The sequence below is a fragment of the Octopus sinensis genome, linkage group LG12, assembly GCF_006345805.1.
Source record: "Octopus sinensis linkage group LG12, ASM634580v1, whole genome shotgun sequence".
In the NCBI taxonomy this organism is placed as follows: domain Eukaryota; kingdom Metazoa; phylum Mollusca; class Cephalopoda; order Octopoda; family Octopodidae; genus Octopus; species Octopus sinensis.
In genome coordinates, this window is record NC_043008.1 from 69,289,290 (window position 1) to 69,306,134 (window position 16,845).

Genomic DNA, 16,845 nt, shown 5'->3' on the forward strand with positions numbered 1-16,845 from the left:
ATACTATGGAGGAGATGACCGATGAATCTACCTCTACGACTTTTCATAGGAATAGTGGGCGGAAAAGATGGATGGATAGTCAGATGGATATCAAGAATATACATTATAACGTTTCGGAGAAACTGCTCATTTTTGAGGCTGCCAGGAACATCAATTAGTGAATACCTCGAGAAAAAGTTTGAAAGATGTGTGTTGATTTAAGTGGATACATCAACATGTCGGAATTGTATCAATCGACAAAATGAGAACAACAGGGAAAGTAAGCAGCAACAACAACAACATAAAAGTCATAAGCACACAGAAAAACAAATTACAAACAAGAAAAATAAACGAAATATAACAAAAAACACACAATACCGAAAATCAATCTTATCTTTCCTTTCAATATGCGCAGATATGTTTGATATACCTGTAGGAAGACATCGTTGAAATTATATCAAAGCATGACACATTTTGTCATAAGAATCAACTGACAAAATTATTCTGCTAACTGTTAAAAATATGTAAAAAAAAAAACCCTTAAAAACAACAACAATAACAACAAAAGCAACAAAAAACCCAGGAACAAAACATGAAATGAACAAACGAAGAGAAAAATCAGAAAATAACTGAAGTTCTTGTGGTTTGGAATAACAAACTCCCTTGTAAAATTGCATTGGCATTCGGTGCCTTGTGTATGTATGTGTGTGTGTCTGTTTGTGTGTGTATGCATGTGTATGTATGTATGTATATATATATATATATATATACATTTACATAGACATACGCACATCCACTCATACACACACACACAGACAGATATGTGTATAAAACAAACAGATGAAAATACTTTGTTCTTAGAAGCGATTTCACAATATGCAAAGCAGAAAACCCCACACATTATATGCGTGTGCATATGTATGTACGTAGGGAGATATGTATGCATGCATTTGTGTATGTGGTAATGTCGCTACTCATACATGTATACGTAAGTACGTACGTAAAGATATACATACATCCATACATAAATATTCCACGCATAAATTCACACACATATACATACACATACACACCCATATATATACATACATATGTGTGTGTGTGTGTGTATTTGTGTATACATTTATAGACATATATGAATTATTTCCACACGAAACTATCGACCACCAAGTAGTTCATGAAGTGATTCTAACTTTAAAAAAATTGTGTGTACATATACATATATATATATATACATTATATATGTATATATATATACATATATATATGCACATGCATACTTTCATATTATCCATACATACATACATACATTATATATATATATATATTATATATATATCTATATATATATTATATATTCACACATCTGTATATGTATTGAAATATAAGATAAATCAGCTGAAATCAAATGTAACAAATACAGAAAAGTAAATAATAGTAAAAATATAAAAAACAACACTCAACACACACACACCAACCAAAAGAAAAAAATAATAATAACTAAAAAAAACCCGATAGATACAAAAATAAAAAACATAGAGTAGAAAAATCAATTGCTATCAAAGTGATGCCAAGACTATGATGCTTAAAACTGACGAATATCAAACTTGCCATCAATCCATCATTCACTTGTATTTCCAACACGAATAATAAAATAAAAAAATAAACACTAGTAACAATAATAATAATAATAATAATAATAATAATAATAATAATAATATAATAATAATAATAATAATAATAATAATAATAATAATAACAACAACAACAACAACAGTAGTAATAATAATAATAATGATGATGGTGATGATGATAATGATAATAATACAAGTTAAAATAGTATTATTATTGATATTATTATTATTGATATTATTATTATTATTATTATTATTATTATTATTATTATTATTATTATTATTGTTATTATTGTTATTATTATTATTATTATACAGCACATACAAGGCTAAAATGCTTTACTTAAGCATTACGTCTGGTTTCTGCTTTCAACTAAACATTCTCTTCCTACGTTCTGTATGCACACACTCATACACGCCACCTACGGATCTATGAATATTCATTCATACACACACACATACATACATACATACATACAACATACATACATACATACATACATACATACATATATATATATATATATATATATGTATATAAATATATATGCACATACAAATACACACACACTCATGTGCATGGGTGTCTGTGTATCTGTATGTTTGTACACATGCGTGCATGGGCGAGAATGTGATTCTCTATAATATAAATATGAAATGGAACAAGAGTTATAGAATAGTGAAATGTGATCACATCTGTAAGTTTCCAAGTCAAAACAATAAACAGTTACAAATATACGTGCATACACACATACATTCATAATATATGCATACATGAATAATACATACGTACATACATGCATGCATACACACAAATACAGCAATATAGAACAATACAAAACTAGAGAAACACGACTGAACATGATCACGCAAAAATACGCATAGAGACAGATCTGCAAGTTCAGATCTGTATTACAGAGTTGCATATATATACTTGTATGCATATATATATATATTATATAAATGCATGTATATATATATATATGTATGTATGTTTGTATGTATGTATGTATGTGTGTATGTATATATATATATATATACACACATATATGTGCATATGTATATACCCAGATATACATGTATAAATATCTATATAAATATGTGTAAACATATATACATACACACATACATACATACATACATACATACATATATATATATAGGTATAATATTATATATATTGTGTATAATATATATATATATATATATATATATATATATATATATTATATATATACATTTATATGTATGGATGTGTGTACCAGTACATATATCCCGACACTCCAGAAGTGGCAGCAGCAGCAGCAGCAGTAATAGTAGTTTGTAGTTGTAGTTGAAGAAGAAGAAGAAGAAGAAGAAGAAGAAGAAGAAGAAGAAGAAGAAGAAGAAGAAGAAGAAGAAGAAGAAGAAGAAGAAGAAGAAGAAGAAGAAGAAGAAGCATTTGCAGCAGCTGAAGGGGCGCTCATTATATAACGTAGAGCTAAACATTAGATTGAATTGAAACTTCCGTTGCATGTTTTACATGATCACTTTCAGGTTTTCTTTCAAAATGAGGTAAAAATGAGCATTATTGCTTTATATTCTAATGTTTTATTCTAATGTTTTTCTAAAATTTTCTTACTGATGAATTTATACAATAGTGCTTAAATTTGTATCAATGTTACCCTTTTAAATTCAGTTTATGTAAGAACCAATATCAGATATTGCATGCTGTATGAGTTCAAGAAGGACTTTTTAACAATAGAAGCAGCAATAAATATTCCCTTTGTCTATGGAAACGAAGTTTTAAGTGTCCGGGCTTGCTAATGATGATTTGGTCAGTTCCACTTGGGAAATGTTTCTCTCTCACATCGTCGTGGATTTAGAACACGATGATTTGTCAATATAGACCAGAAAACGGTAGTTGAGTAAAATCGAAATCAAACTGCACAAGAATTAGCAAAACAGTTCAGTTCAAATCACACATTTATTATGAACTCTGGTGTCTGAACATAGCCAGTGGGTCCTTCGTCATCTGACTACTCTTCGTTTTAATCAAAGAGTAATACTCTGTTAATGATAGAAGAATAAACTTGCTATCGAACATTTTCTGGGTAGGATCATTACAAGTGATTAGAAGTAGGTTCTCTATAATCATATCCAACGAAACAGACAATGGTTAGCTCCCAATAAAAAACGAGACTACACTCCCAAAACCAGGACTAGATCTGAATAAAGTTATACACTCTGATGCAGGGTGACGTTTATCATGAAGTCTTACGCGAAAACCAAACAGCTAATACGGGGAATTATTGTCGTCAGTTGGAAGGATGGCACAAAAATATGCAGAAAAATCAACCAGCATAAATTGATTGTAAAAGGTCTTACTCCTACACGATAATGCAAGACCACATATTGTCTAAGTAACTGACGAAAAGATTATGGCACTAAATATAGGATTGATTTACCTCATCCTCCTTATTCTCTTCACATCCCTCCAGCTATCCTCTTTTCAGATCATTGCAACACTATTTAGAGGCAAAACATTTTATTAATTATGAAGAGATTAAGAATCGTTTTGAGTGTTTCTTTAATTTGAAACCTACGGGATTTTACGCCGATGAATCAACAGTTTCCTAAATAGATAGGATTATGTTATTAATAATGACAGATGGTATTACCTTGATTAAAAATATCAAGTAAAACCAAAGAAGCATTTGTTTCTTTCTCATCTTGAACTGCAGCAGGTCTTTCTTCCCAATCTAATATTGAAAGAAATTGACTGTGACTTCAGCGTTACGCTAAGACTTTTTAAAGCAAAAGTTCGAAGTTACAATTTGCAATTTGTCCATCAGTTCACACAGACACACACAGACACACGCAAACACACACACGCGCGCGCGCACACACACACATATAGTGGCTGTATGGTAAATAGTTTGCTTACCAGCCACATGGTTCCGGGTTCAGTCCCACTGCGTGGCACCTTGGACAAGTGTTTTCTAATATAGCCTCGGGCCGACCAAAGACTTGTGAGTGGATTTGGTAGACAAAAACCGAAAGAAGCCCATCCTATATATATATGTGTACATGCGTGTGTGTGTGTGTGTGTGTGTGTGTGTGTGTGTGTTGTGTGTGTGTGTGTGTGTGTGTGGTGTATGTCTGCGTCTGTGTTTGTGTGTCTGTTGTCCTCCTACCATCGCTTGGCTTGTTTGTGCCTCCGTAACTTAGCGGTTCGGCATAAGAGACCAATAGAATAAGTACTAAGCTTATAAAGAATAAGTCCTGGGGTCAATTTGTTCGACTAAAGGTGATGCTCCAGCATGGCCGCAGTCAAATGACTGAAACAAATAAAAGGATAAAAGATTAAAAGAATATATATCGGCTTCAGAAGGTAGCTAATATAAGCGTTGTTTAGTTGAGTGGACGATTTCTTCCATTACATTTTCAATCGTATAGGAAGAGAGCAAAAGAATGATAGATCTCATTAGAATTCATTTCAATTAAAATTCATTTCGTCATTTCTTTTATAAGCATCAAATAATTTGATAAATGTTAAATCCTGATTATTTTATGTATGATATATTTTCTGATCTTACACAGTTGCAAAAATATACTTTCAAAATTACCCATCATAATAACGAGTAACACACTAGTCGTTGTATAACCGATATAAATGTTGGTTGATTGATATCTTCAGTTACACTATCGTAGTGTGTGTGTGTGTGAGAACGAGAGAGAGATGGGGGAGAGAAGAGGAGAGAGAGAAATAGGGAGAGTAAAAGTGTGATATAGAAATAGTAACATAAGGCGTGTAAGATGAGTGCATATACTAGGCGTGGCGGGTAGCAATGAGTGAAATATGCCTTTATAATGCACAGAGAAAGAGAAGAATCATAAGCAGAAGGGAGGAGGAGAAGGCGGAATAGGAGGAGGAGAGAATGAGTAAGAAAAGGAAGATGAAGAGGAAGAGAAGGTGGAAGAGAAAAAAGAGGAAAAATGGAGGTAGAAGAGGAAAAGGAAACGCAAACGAGAAATTTTGTTTTATTAAATGTTATCTTAATGTAATAAATATTTTCTTTTGATAATTTGTATTCATTTAATCACTTTCTATAAGCACCAAACAATTTGATAAAAGTACATTTATTGTATGTACGCCATATTTCATTATATTGCATATGGTGGCAAAAGTATACTTTCAAAGTTTCTTTCATTCGACGGGTAACCTTCTAGAATATTTATTGTCCATTAGTTAGTAAAAGGGCTGAACCGGAAAAGCACCAAACTAAATGGTTTACATCAATTAATTCATGCAAATTCAAGCTAGAATATGTAGCCAAATGTCATGTGCATACTACTAATCTGGCAACCATGTGCAGGCAACTGGCTAGTTGTATTCTGTGGTCATTCAGAACAAGGGGGAAAAAATGAAATTGATTCTATGGAGAACATTTGCCTTCTCAATTATCATTCCACAGAGCGTCAAAACAGCGGAGCTCAAGAACATTCAATGTCACCGCACCAAGATTTCCTCAATCCAATAGATGAGCTGGTTGGAAAGGATAAACCTATATGTGTGTGTGTAAGGCGGCGAGCTGGCAGAAACGTTAGCACGCCGGGCGAAATGCGTAGCCGTATTTCGTCTGCCGTTACGTTCTGAGTTCAAATTCCACCGAGGTCGACTTTGCCTTTCATCCTTTCGGGGTCGATTAAATAAGTACCAGTTACGCACTGGGGTCGATATAATCGACTTAATCCGTTTGTCTGCCCTTGTTTGTCCCCTCTGTGTTTAGCCCCTTGTGGGTAGTAAAGAAATATATATGTGTGTGTGTACGCGTGTGTATCAAGGAAAGTAATGAAATGATAGCGCTAAGCAGTGTTTAGGCCTAAACAGAATTTAGGTTAGTTTAAATATATTTGTGACATGGTTCAACAGCTATATATTTCTATTTTTTTAATTTTCTTTTATTGGTTTCAGCTATGTAGTTGTAATCATGCTGGGCTACGACTGTGGTTTTGCAGCTTTACCACAGTTTTCTTGGTTGATTTTTTTTATCAGGGTGATGAGATTTCATATTATCCCTCCTGCATGTGCTTTTATCCTAATTGGTGACTCATTTCATGTACGAAGTAGTTTGACAGTGCTGCCGTCATCTGTACTTCATGCCGGGACACTGGGTTGTCTTGTATAATAGATACGAGAATGTACAGTTCCTTTCGAAGACATCTACATCCACATTGTGTAGGCTTCTCATTTTATACTATTTTTGTGGGGATGATGGGTGCAGAGCATTGAAATTATGTAGGCCCATGAACCCTATGTTGTTGCAGTACCTGGTTCTGACTTTGAATGAATGATGTGGCGGTTACCTTCACTAAGTTTCCTTCCAGTTCGCGCATTTATTTTCTGTATGTAGACTATTTCATATTCATTGCTCCAAGGAATAAAATCGCAGTTTTTTCAGATTCACCCTGTAGTTTATCTGCTGTATTGCTACAATATTTTTAGTGAAGTAACGTTGGAATGCTTCAAGCTCCACTGTTAGATAGACACTATGTAGTGACCACAGTTAAGAGCAATAGTCTAGGCGACTGAAAACAATGGTCTTCCACAGAAGCAACATGATTTTTTGGGTCTGTTGCTTTGAAGTAAAGTAGTAACCATTCTACCAATTGATTACACTTTGTTGCTATATTGGTGCATATATATTGCTGTGAATATGTATCGATGCATCATTACACATGCTAGTCACCAACTCTCTTACTGTCTGTAACTCTGAGATTGCAGTACCTTTCGGTCCAGTACATGCATGCAGTGGTGAATTGGATAGCACACTGCATGACATTTTTCACCATTAAAGTGCATGTAGTTTCCTTCAAACCACTCATATATTACATTTATGTCCCTCTGTAATCTTGCGGCATAATCAAAGTCCTTTACTACCTGTGATAATTTTTTTATCATACTCGTAGCTATTGACAGTTGGTTGAACACCACTATATAGTACCAAAGATCTAGTTCTAGTGAAAGAGCCCAATACTGTAACAGCTTAGCGTTCAAGGTCCCACACATTCTCAAATTAAATGATACAATACAGGGTAAAATATGCTCGAAGATCATGTGATTTTTTACAGCCAAATTAACTTTCATAGGCCTGTTCGCTCAGGACCGAGCTCGAGTGAAAACAATAACAACAAAAATAAACAACAATTGACGGCAGCAAATGAATAATATTATTTACATATATAGATGTATGCGCTGAGTTCAAAGCCCAGCGCAATCATGGGCGGCAGAGTTAATTCGTTGCCATATTTTAACATCATTCAACCGTTTTGGTGCCCTCAACGTGGCCCACACTGCTGCAATAACCTGGAAGTGTCTCAGCTGTGGGAATAAATCCCATCTTCACCTTATTATTAGTTCCAGAGGTTCTTCACACAAGAGTCTAGAGTAGAGCGCTACCACAAAAAAAGAAGAAAAAAAGAAACACGATCAGGTTCGATTTTGACTTTCATCTCTCCGATATCGATAATAGAAGTACTTGTGATGAACAAGATCGATAAAAATCGATCGTACCAAACTCGCCTCTTCTACAGTGTAAGATATAAATAATTAATGAATACCTTCATAATATTTGATGTATTGTATTTTGTATTTCTCTCCAAGGAAACAGAAAATACATTTAATAAATATATTTAATAAATGAACAAGGTAAACACATACCTTCGATATGGTGGACGTAAGCGAGTGATACACTTCAGATTGTCATGCTTTGGTGATATTAACTCAAAACATACGCTATATATGCATTGATGTGTCTCATTATATATATATATATATATATGTATATATATGTACGTATGTATGTATGTGTGTGTGTAAGTATGTATGTATGTATGTATGTATGTATGTATGTATGTATGTATGTGTGTGTGCGCGTGGTTGTGAGTGTGTATATATATATACGCACACCGATACACACATACGTGTATGTATACGTGTTTGTGTCTGTGTGTGTCTATCTATGCTGTATAGGTATTGACTAAATGTGTATGTGCCTGTGTGTGATTTTGTGTGTGTATATATGTTTGTGCATAACATAATGGCTGTACTGCGTGGTCGAACAAGTCCACCTGTTGGTTAATGGTCATACGTCGTGTGTTCAATTTAGAACAGAGCCAGTGTTCTCTCTCTCTCTCTCTCTCTCTCTCTCTATCTATCTATCTCTCTTTCTCCCTAGCAGATGTGTAAATACACAGCCAGAAGCTGTGTGTGAAAACACACACATACGCACACATACTGCACATGAACACAGGGATTCCTCACCAACATACATTGACTGTAGTCTTAACTATAGACTGAGCCCAACAACAGATCGAATCGGTTGAGTGCCCACTGGTTGAAAATCCACTGATTCCCTGCTTGACCAGTTCTTAGGTTCCCCTGTTTCGCTGTGCCTCTAATCCTCTTGTTCACCGGCTCCTTGCTTCCCTAGTTCAACTCTTTCTTTGCGCTTTTAATATTCTTCTTTACTAAAGCGGCGAGCTGGCAGAAACGTTAGCATAACGGGTGAAATCCTTACCGGTATTTTGTCTGTCTTTACGTTCTTAGTTCAAATTCCGCCGAGGTTGACTTTGACTTTCATTCTTTGCCTTTCAGTTGCGTGCTTGGGTCGATCTAATCGACTGGCCCCATCCCCCAAAATTTCGAGTCTTGTGCCTAGAATAGAAAAGAATATTCTAATTTACTGGTCCCCTATTTCCCTGGTTCACCTGTTTTCTTGCTTTTCTATTCTTTTTGTTCACTGATCTTCTGCTCCACTAATCCCCTGGTCCACTGATCTACACTGGTTCACTGGTTCCTCTGTAGTAAATTTGTTGAGGATGTCTTCTTGAAAGAAAAGCTGAACTCAGGATAGTAAGCTGTAAGATCAGTCAATAATTTTTCCAAACTTACTACAACCTGGAACATTAATTTTTTAATACCTTAAGTTACCTATTTACAACCTAGTACATTGGGTAATTTTATTTCTGAGTGTCTTGCCTAACCAAAGATAAAGTCTAATTCTGGTGGTAAGACATTATATGACTATGTGTCCTCAAAACAAATAAACATTGATTTTTAACATCGATGTGAGGCTGCTGGGAAAGAGTAGTAGATTGAGCTAATCTTATATGACTGGTATTTAGTTTGTTGAGGCTTGCGAGTTGATTGTTAAGAAATTGTGAGCACCACTTCACAATTTCTGCCTGGCTACCTCTTCTCTCCGATGTAGAAATATTGACTGCGTTTGTACGGTGTTTTCATATTGAATACATGTCTAAATAGACATGTTGGATTGGACAGTTATCGACTAGATATTCACGGTATGAGTTGATATTGACTAGAGTAAATACTCTGTGTGTATGTGTGTGTGTGTGCTTGTAGATATGCATGTGATGGAAACAATATGGAGAATATGGAGATATCGAATTGATAACTAGTTTCGGTTTGTAACTGTCCAAATGAGAGAAAGATTATGTGCTCTATGGATTACGATCAACACAATGTGTATTTATCGACTAAACATACGAGAAAGAAGACTATGAATAGGTTTTGACTTGAAAATATACAGCCTTTAAATATTGATTTGATAGATTTTGGTTCCCTTTGTGGATACACACTTCGTAGTTACAGACAACAGCCTGGAGATATTGACTTGACATAATTGGTCTGCTGAGGTAACAAAACTGTAGAGTTTGGTCGACTAGATATGCTGAATGGGAAGAAACATTCTGTGATTTTACACAGAACCAATACAGCACGAAACAGCTAGTTCTCTTAATAGTTATGATCTGTGACACGTAAAATGGATAAAAATCTGTGACTCACAACTGCAGTTGGAACAACAACCGGAAGATCACATCTATATATGATTCAACATGCCTTAAATCATTGCTGCTTATCTTTCACAGCATCCAGAGTTGAAATTCTATCAGTCAATCTGGGTCGGCTCTGTGTATGATAAACTAAATATCAGTCAAATAGGGGGTAGATATGGGTGGCAGGGGTTATAATAATGTGGTGGATGAGGCAGAAAGACAGATACTTTCCTCTTCGGAAAAGTATCTGAAGATAGATACTTTCCTCTTTGGAAAAACTCTCATTGGCTTTTCAAGTTCCACTTAGAAAACTGAATGAGAATAGAAAGAAAAGGGCTGCGCATTCCTCCGTAGTTTGGCTAAAAGGTGGGTGAATGTGGCGGGGATGGCCCGTGTGAAAGCGTCTGCTCTGAGCTTGCGCTTGTAGGCTGGAGGGAATGAAGAAAAGAGGGATGCCTGCCAGAGAGGTCCTTGATAATCAGGGTGTCCAGGATGTGTGCAGTTTCTTGGTTGTCCCAGGATGGTGCTACACCTTTTGGGGAAGATCGTATTAATATATTACTTTTGTTTCATTGCTTACACGTGTTTTTATGCGAACACCCGCTGTCCTTTGATTTGTATCATTCTTTATGTTTTGTATGTAGCCTTTGTTGCCAATAAAGATTTATTGTTGTTTTAATTCTCAGAGCGCTCGATTTCGTTTGCTCTTGTTGATTCTCTGAGAAAGGACAACAGCCTGCTGTCAGGGGTCTCACAGGGTCTCTTTCCGCACGTTATAAACTTTGACAATTGGTTGTTAATTATTGTCGAAGACATTCAACATTTGTATGCAGACCTTGTTGCCAATTTAGAAAGAATTATTATTATTATTATTATTATTATTATTATTATTATTATTATTATTATTATTATTATTATTATTATTATTGAGTGAGAGAGCAGTGTATGCCAACAAAGTTACACTGGGGGTAAAATATACGAAGCCCAGTATACTCATCGTGACTACCCGTCTGATAAGGGTACACCAGGCACATGCATCACAACCATATGTGCGCGACATGGTGATCTCATATCAAGATAAATAGCGCATGACCTTGCGGGTGGTGCCCAGTTAAAGTTTTCTTCTGGTCGAGTAGCCCATCCCACTCAAAAGGTCCCTAAATAAGGATTGTTTAAGGTTGTTGAACGAAACACCCATGTTTCCAGAGGTGAATTATTCAAACCCCAATGAATCCCTCTCAACACATGGCTATGATGCTCCCCCACTACTTCTGCTCATGATCAGAGATGCACATATCGTCAGCCACTAAGGGACATGGTCAACTGGTTATGGTCAAGCAACTGACAAGCAAATCTGTGGTATTGAGCAGAATATTTGCTGTAGCCCATCTTTTATACCAAGACAAAACAATGCACATGATAACACTTCCAATCAGTTGAGATCAGAAGCTATGAGAGCCACTGTCTGGTACTGCATCAGGGAATTTATTATCCTCCTCCTCCTCCTCCTCCTCCTCATCATCATCATCATCATCATCATCATCGTCATCGTCATCGTCATCGTTGTTGTCGTCGTCGTCGTCATCATCATCATCATCATCATCATCATCATCATTATTATTATTATATTATTATTATTATTATTATTATTATTACTATTACTATTATTATATTATTATTATTATTATTATTATATTATTATTATTATTATTATTATTATTATTATTATTATTCAGTAGTCTTATTTTTATCACGTGCTTTCACTGCACTACCGAGCGCAGCTCTGTGTGCATTGGGAATGTGCTGTGGTTTGAAGAGATGCTCTTATTGAAAATGTCTTACGTAGGATGTGTGCGTGCCTACTAGTGCTATTTTCTGTATGTTATATATATTTGTTAGTCTTGGTGTTTTTGTTATGTATTTGTCTGAATATTTTTTTATCATACTTAATGCGCCTATTATGATAGCAATTGTTTTTAGACTCCATATTCGAGTTACCTGTAAATTCCATGTGTTTGTAATTTGAAAGTTTTTCCATTTCTTTTAGAGAAACGTTGTCATCTGTTGGTATTGATACATCAATTAGAAAGCATTTTTTTCTTGCTTGATGATCTCTGGCAACTTCATCTGACCTATTGACCTTAATTTGGCTATCTGTGTGTATTGGCATATCCCATAGTATGGTTGCTTTCTCATTTTCTGTGGCCTTTCGCTGCGTGTGTCTATTCCATCTTTTTCTGTTGTTATTCCATAGCGTCGGCATAGCTTCCAGTGTATGTAGGTACCAACTCTGTTGTGTCTGTGAATATATTCCTTCTTAGCCAGGACTAGGCAACCAGAGACAATATGATTTATTGTTTCTTTTTCCTCTCCACATATTCTGCAGTTACTTGTTATGCTTCTTGTTATCTTTTTGGTAATTTCTGATGGGGAAGCTTTGGTCTTGTGCTTCAATTAAAAATCCTTCGGTCTCTGCTTTGAGTCTTGAGCTTCTCAGCGATTGTTGGGTTTTTGCTTTCTCTGTTTCTTTTGCGTTTAGTTTAACCCAGTGTTTTCCATAAAGGAGCTTTTCTTGCCCTCGTTGCTCTTCCAGTTTTAGTTTGGATTTCAGTTGTTTTACAGCTTTTGCTGTTTTTTCTTTTTCTTCATAGTTGTTAGGGGCAATGAATTCTTGTTTATATTTGTCAGTTTCCATAAAGTCAGAAAACAGTTTTTGTTTTGTTCGTGTTTTGTGGTTATTTGTGTTAGTTTTCTTTGCTTCGGAAGTAGGTATTTTTGTAGTCCTATGGTGGTTATTTTGTAATATTATGATAATTATTGTTGTTGTTGTTGTTCTTCTTGTTCTTCTTGTTCTTCTTCTTGTTCTTCTTCTTCTTGTTCTTCTTGTTCTTGTTCTTGTTCTTCTTCTTCTTCTTCTTCTTCTTCTTCTTCTTCTTCTTCTTCTTCTTCTTCTTATTATTATTATTATTATTATTATTATTATTATTATTATTATTATTATTATTACTATTATTATTACTTTTTTTTTTCTTCTTTCAAATTTGCTTCCATTTCTTGCCGAGTGTCTTCCCGACTCCTAGGGCAAAGGAACTCATAGTATACATTGGTAGGCCATTAAACCAAACTCAGTAGTTCGTTCATTTTTTTTTTTTTTTTTAAAGTTAAATTAAAATACATGAGCAGCAACAGTTCTCACATCGACAATGCTCTTCTCAATACGTGTGATGTACCAGTTAAGACAATCTTTTGCACTTCTTGCAGGGATGGTAAGCCAGGGATCATTCTCATATAATTTTCGGTTCCCTTCTTGATGATCATTCCTAGTGCTCCTACGATCACTGGTATTGTAACCGCCTTGAGATGCCACATTTTCTCAATTTCAATGAGTAGGTCTTTATATTTTCTGAGCTTGTCAAACTCTTTCGCTGAGATATTATGATCACAGGGTATGCTCATGTCGATCAATAAGCAAACTTTATTGTTTTGGTCTTTCACAACAATATCTGGTTTATTGGCCTTGATGGTTCGGTCTGTATGTACTGGAAAGTCCCACAGAACGGTTACATTTTTCTCCTTCAGTTACAGCCTCAGGGTGGTGATTATACCACTTGTCGGCAGTATTGATATTGTAATGCCGACTTATTAGCCTGTGGAGATATTGGCCAACTCTGTCATGTATTAATTTATACTCCACTGGTGCTAAGACTTTACATCCAGAGATTAGGTGGTCCACTGTTTCAATCATGTCGTTGCAGAATCGGCATTTTGGGTCTGCTCCATTTTTCATCACATTGGCCTGGTAGTTCCGGGTTAATAGGCTTTGATCTTGAGCAGCCAGGATGAAACCTTCGCTCTCTGGTTTTAGCCCTGAGCTCCGTAGCCACTGATGGATTTGCTCCTGGTCAACATCAGCTTGTTTGCTGCGGGTCACATATTTGCCGTGCAGGGGTTTCTCCTCCCACCTATCAGCCAATTGCTCGTGCGCTTTCTTCATTGCCATCATTTTCACCTTCTTTGCAACAATAGTTGCCGTACTTCCCTCGGGTTGTTCAGTTTGGGTATCCTGCACGAGATCAATAGCAAATTTTTTGCTTTCCTTTATGATAGAATGAAGCTTCTTTCGTCTCTCGTGATTTTCCACGAGCTTTAGCATCCAGTCATTCGATATTTCGAGATATTTGGCCAGTCCAATTGTGGTTCTTTCGTAAGCTAGTTCAAATTGGATCAGGCCTCGACCTCCTTGGGCTCTGGGAAGGTAAAGGCGATCTGCGTATTTTTCTATCTATATTCTTTACTTCACTCATATTCCAGTTCAACACATTGTAGCTATAAGTAACAACTGGAACTGCTAAGGAATTTATAGCTAACACCTTGTTACGTGCATTTAGTTCAGATTTCAGGACTGCACGAACTCTCCTATAACATTCCTTCTTGATTTTCTCTTTCATGCTTGCATGCTGAATACCAGAGCCTTCATTTATCCCTAAATATTTGTATGTTTGTTCTGGCTCAAGCTCTCTTATGACTGTGTCAACATCTAACACGACTGAATTTGTGGTCTTCACTTTCCCTTTCTGGAAAGTGGCCTTGGCACACTTCTCAAGTCCAAACTCCATCCCGATGTCATCGCTGAATGCTTTCACGGTGCGCAATAGGCCTTCAAGTTCATTATTGTCTTTACCATAAAGTTTTAAGTCATCCATACAAAATAGATGGCTTATTTTTTTATTGGCAATTTTATACCCATACCCTGTTCTGTTTAATTCACTTGTAAGGGGTATTAGGGCTATGCAGAATTTATTACTATTATTATTATCATTATTATTATTATTATTATTATTATTATCGTTGTTGTTGTTGTTGCTGTTGTTATTATTATTATTATTATTATTATTATTATTATTACTATTATTATTATTATTATTATTATTACTATTATTATTATTATCATTATTATTATTATTATTATTATTATTATATTATTATTATTATTATTACTATTATTATTATCATTATTATTATTATTATTATTATCATTATTATTATTATTATTATTATTATTTTTATTATAGACGACGCACAGTATACAATATCATGGGGTTGTTGATTGCAGATATTATGTCTACCAGGGTAAGGGTGGGGTTGCACTGATTGTCAAGTCACAACAACGACCTCAGACAGACAGTTCCTTTCTCAATATGCGTGCAGTTCCAAGTAATGCCGACTTTTACAATACATCTAGATTGTAGGGAATTTCTAAGGTTTTCAGATGTATTTTCAGGTTGGGTGGCATTGAACCCAGTGCTCCTACGACAACAGATATAACCTTTATGTTTGACTCTCGTAGCTGCCACATCTTAGCGATCTCAATTCTCAGGTTTTTATATTTATCAACTTTTTCTCTTTCTTTCATGATGATCTGTTGATTTCCTGGTACTGCCACGTCAATTATTCGGCACTCATATTTGTCCCTCCTGAAGGTTACTATATCCGGCCTCCGGCGCTCTAACAGTTTGCCTCTCTGGAAATCAAAGTTCCAGGGGATTTTTACCTTTCCCTTTTTGTCCATTAACTTTTCCAGTGTATGTTGGTACCCTTACTTACGGTATAGTAGCCAGTGGAGGTTTTGGGCTACCTTATCGTGTCTACGCTTGTACTCTTTCTGCGCAAGACTTTCAAAAGCACCAACACGCTTTCGACCCTCTTCCCACACAATCTGCAGAGGTCTATTGCACTTCTGTGCTATATATTCTTTTCCACTGAGTTGGTATTCAATGCCTGGTCCTAGGCAGCGATAATTAGGCTTTCAGAATTCTTCTTTAGGTCACCCTTGTTGAACCGCCTCCATGATGTTCCCTGGTCTTTTAATTCGTTCGTTTCACAGTGGAACTGACCATGTAATTCCATACGGAGTAGAGTTTCTTCTCTTTCGTTAGCTGTTCTTCATCGAAATTCATGAGCACTCTCAAGTCCAATTTTGTTAACTCCTTCTGCACTAGCAGCATACTGTAGCAGCTCTTGTTTGCTGTTTACCAAATATTCTGCCATGTTTCTTCTTTCACTGTTGATGCACTCCCGTACATCCCGTAATCAACCCACGTCCACCTTTACCCCTCTTCATGTAGAGTCTGTGTATGTTTGCCTTAGGATGGAGGGCACCATGTCTTTCGAGTAGTGCGATCAAGTTGGTCAATCTCCGCTTGTGTGCATTTCTGGATGGGTGCATCATTTCAAGATGGGTGCGGACTACAGCAACATCCTTTATGTTGATGGCAGCCACAAGGTTCCTTCAATTGAGCTTTGATTTCAAGAGAAGTTTGAGGCGCTTGAAATATGCAGTGACGACCTTGTCTTTCATTTCTGTGTGCAAGATATTGTCCAGCTGCAGGAT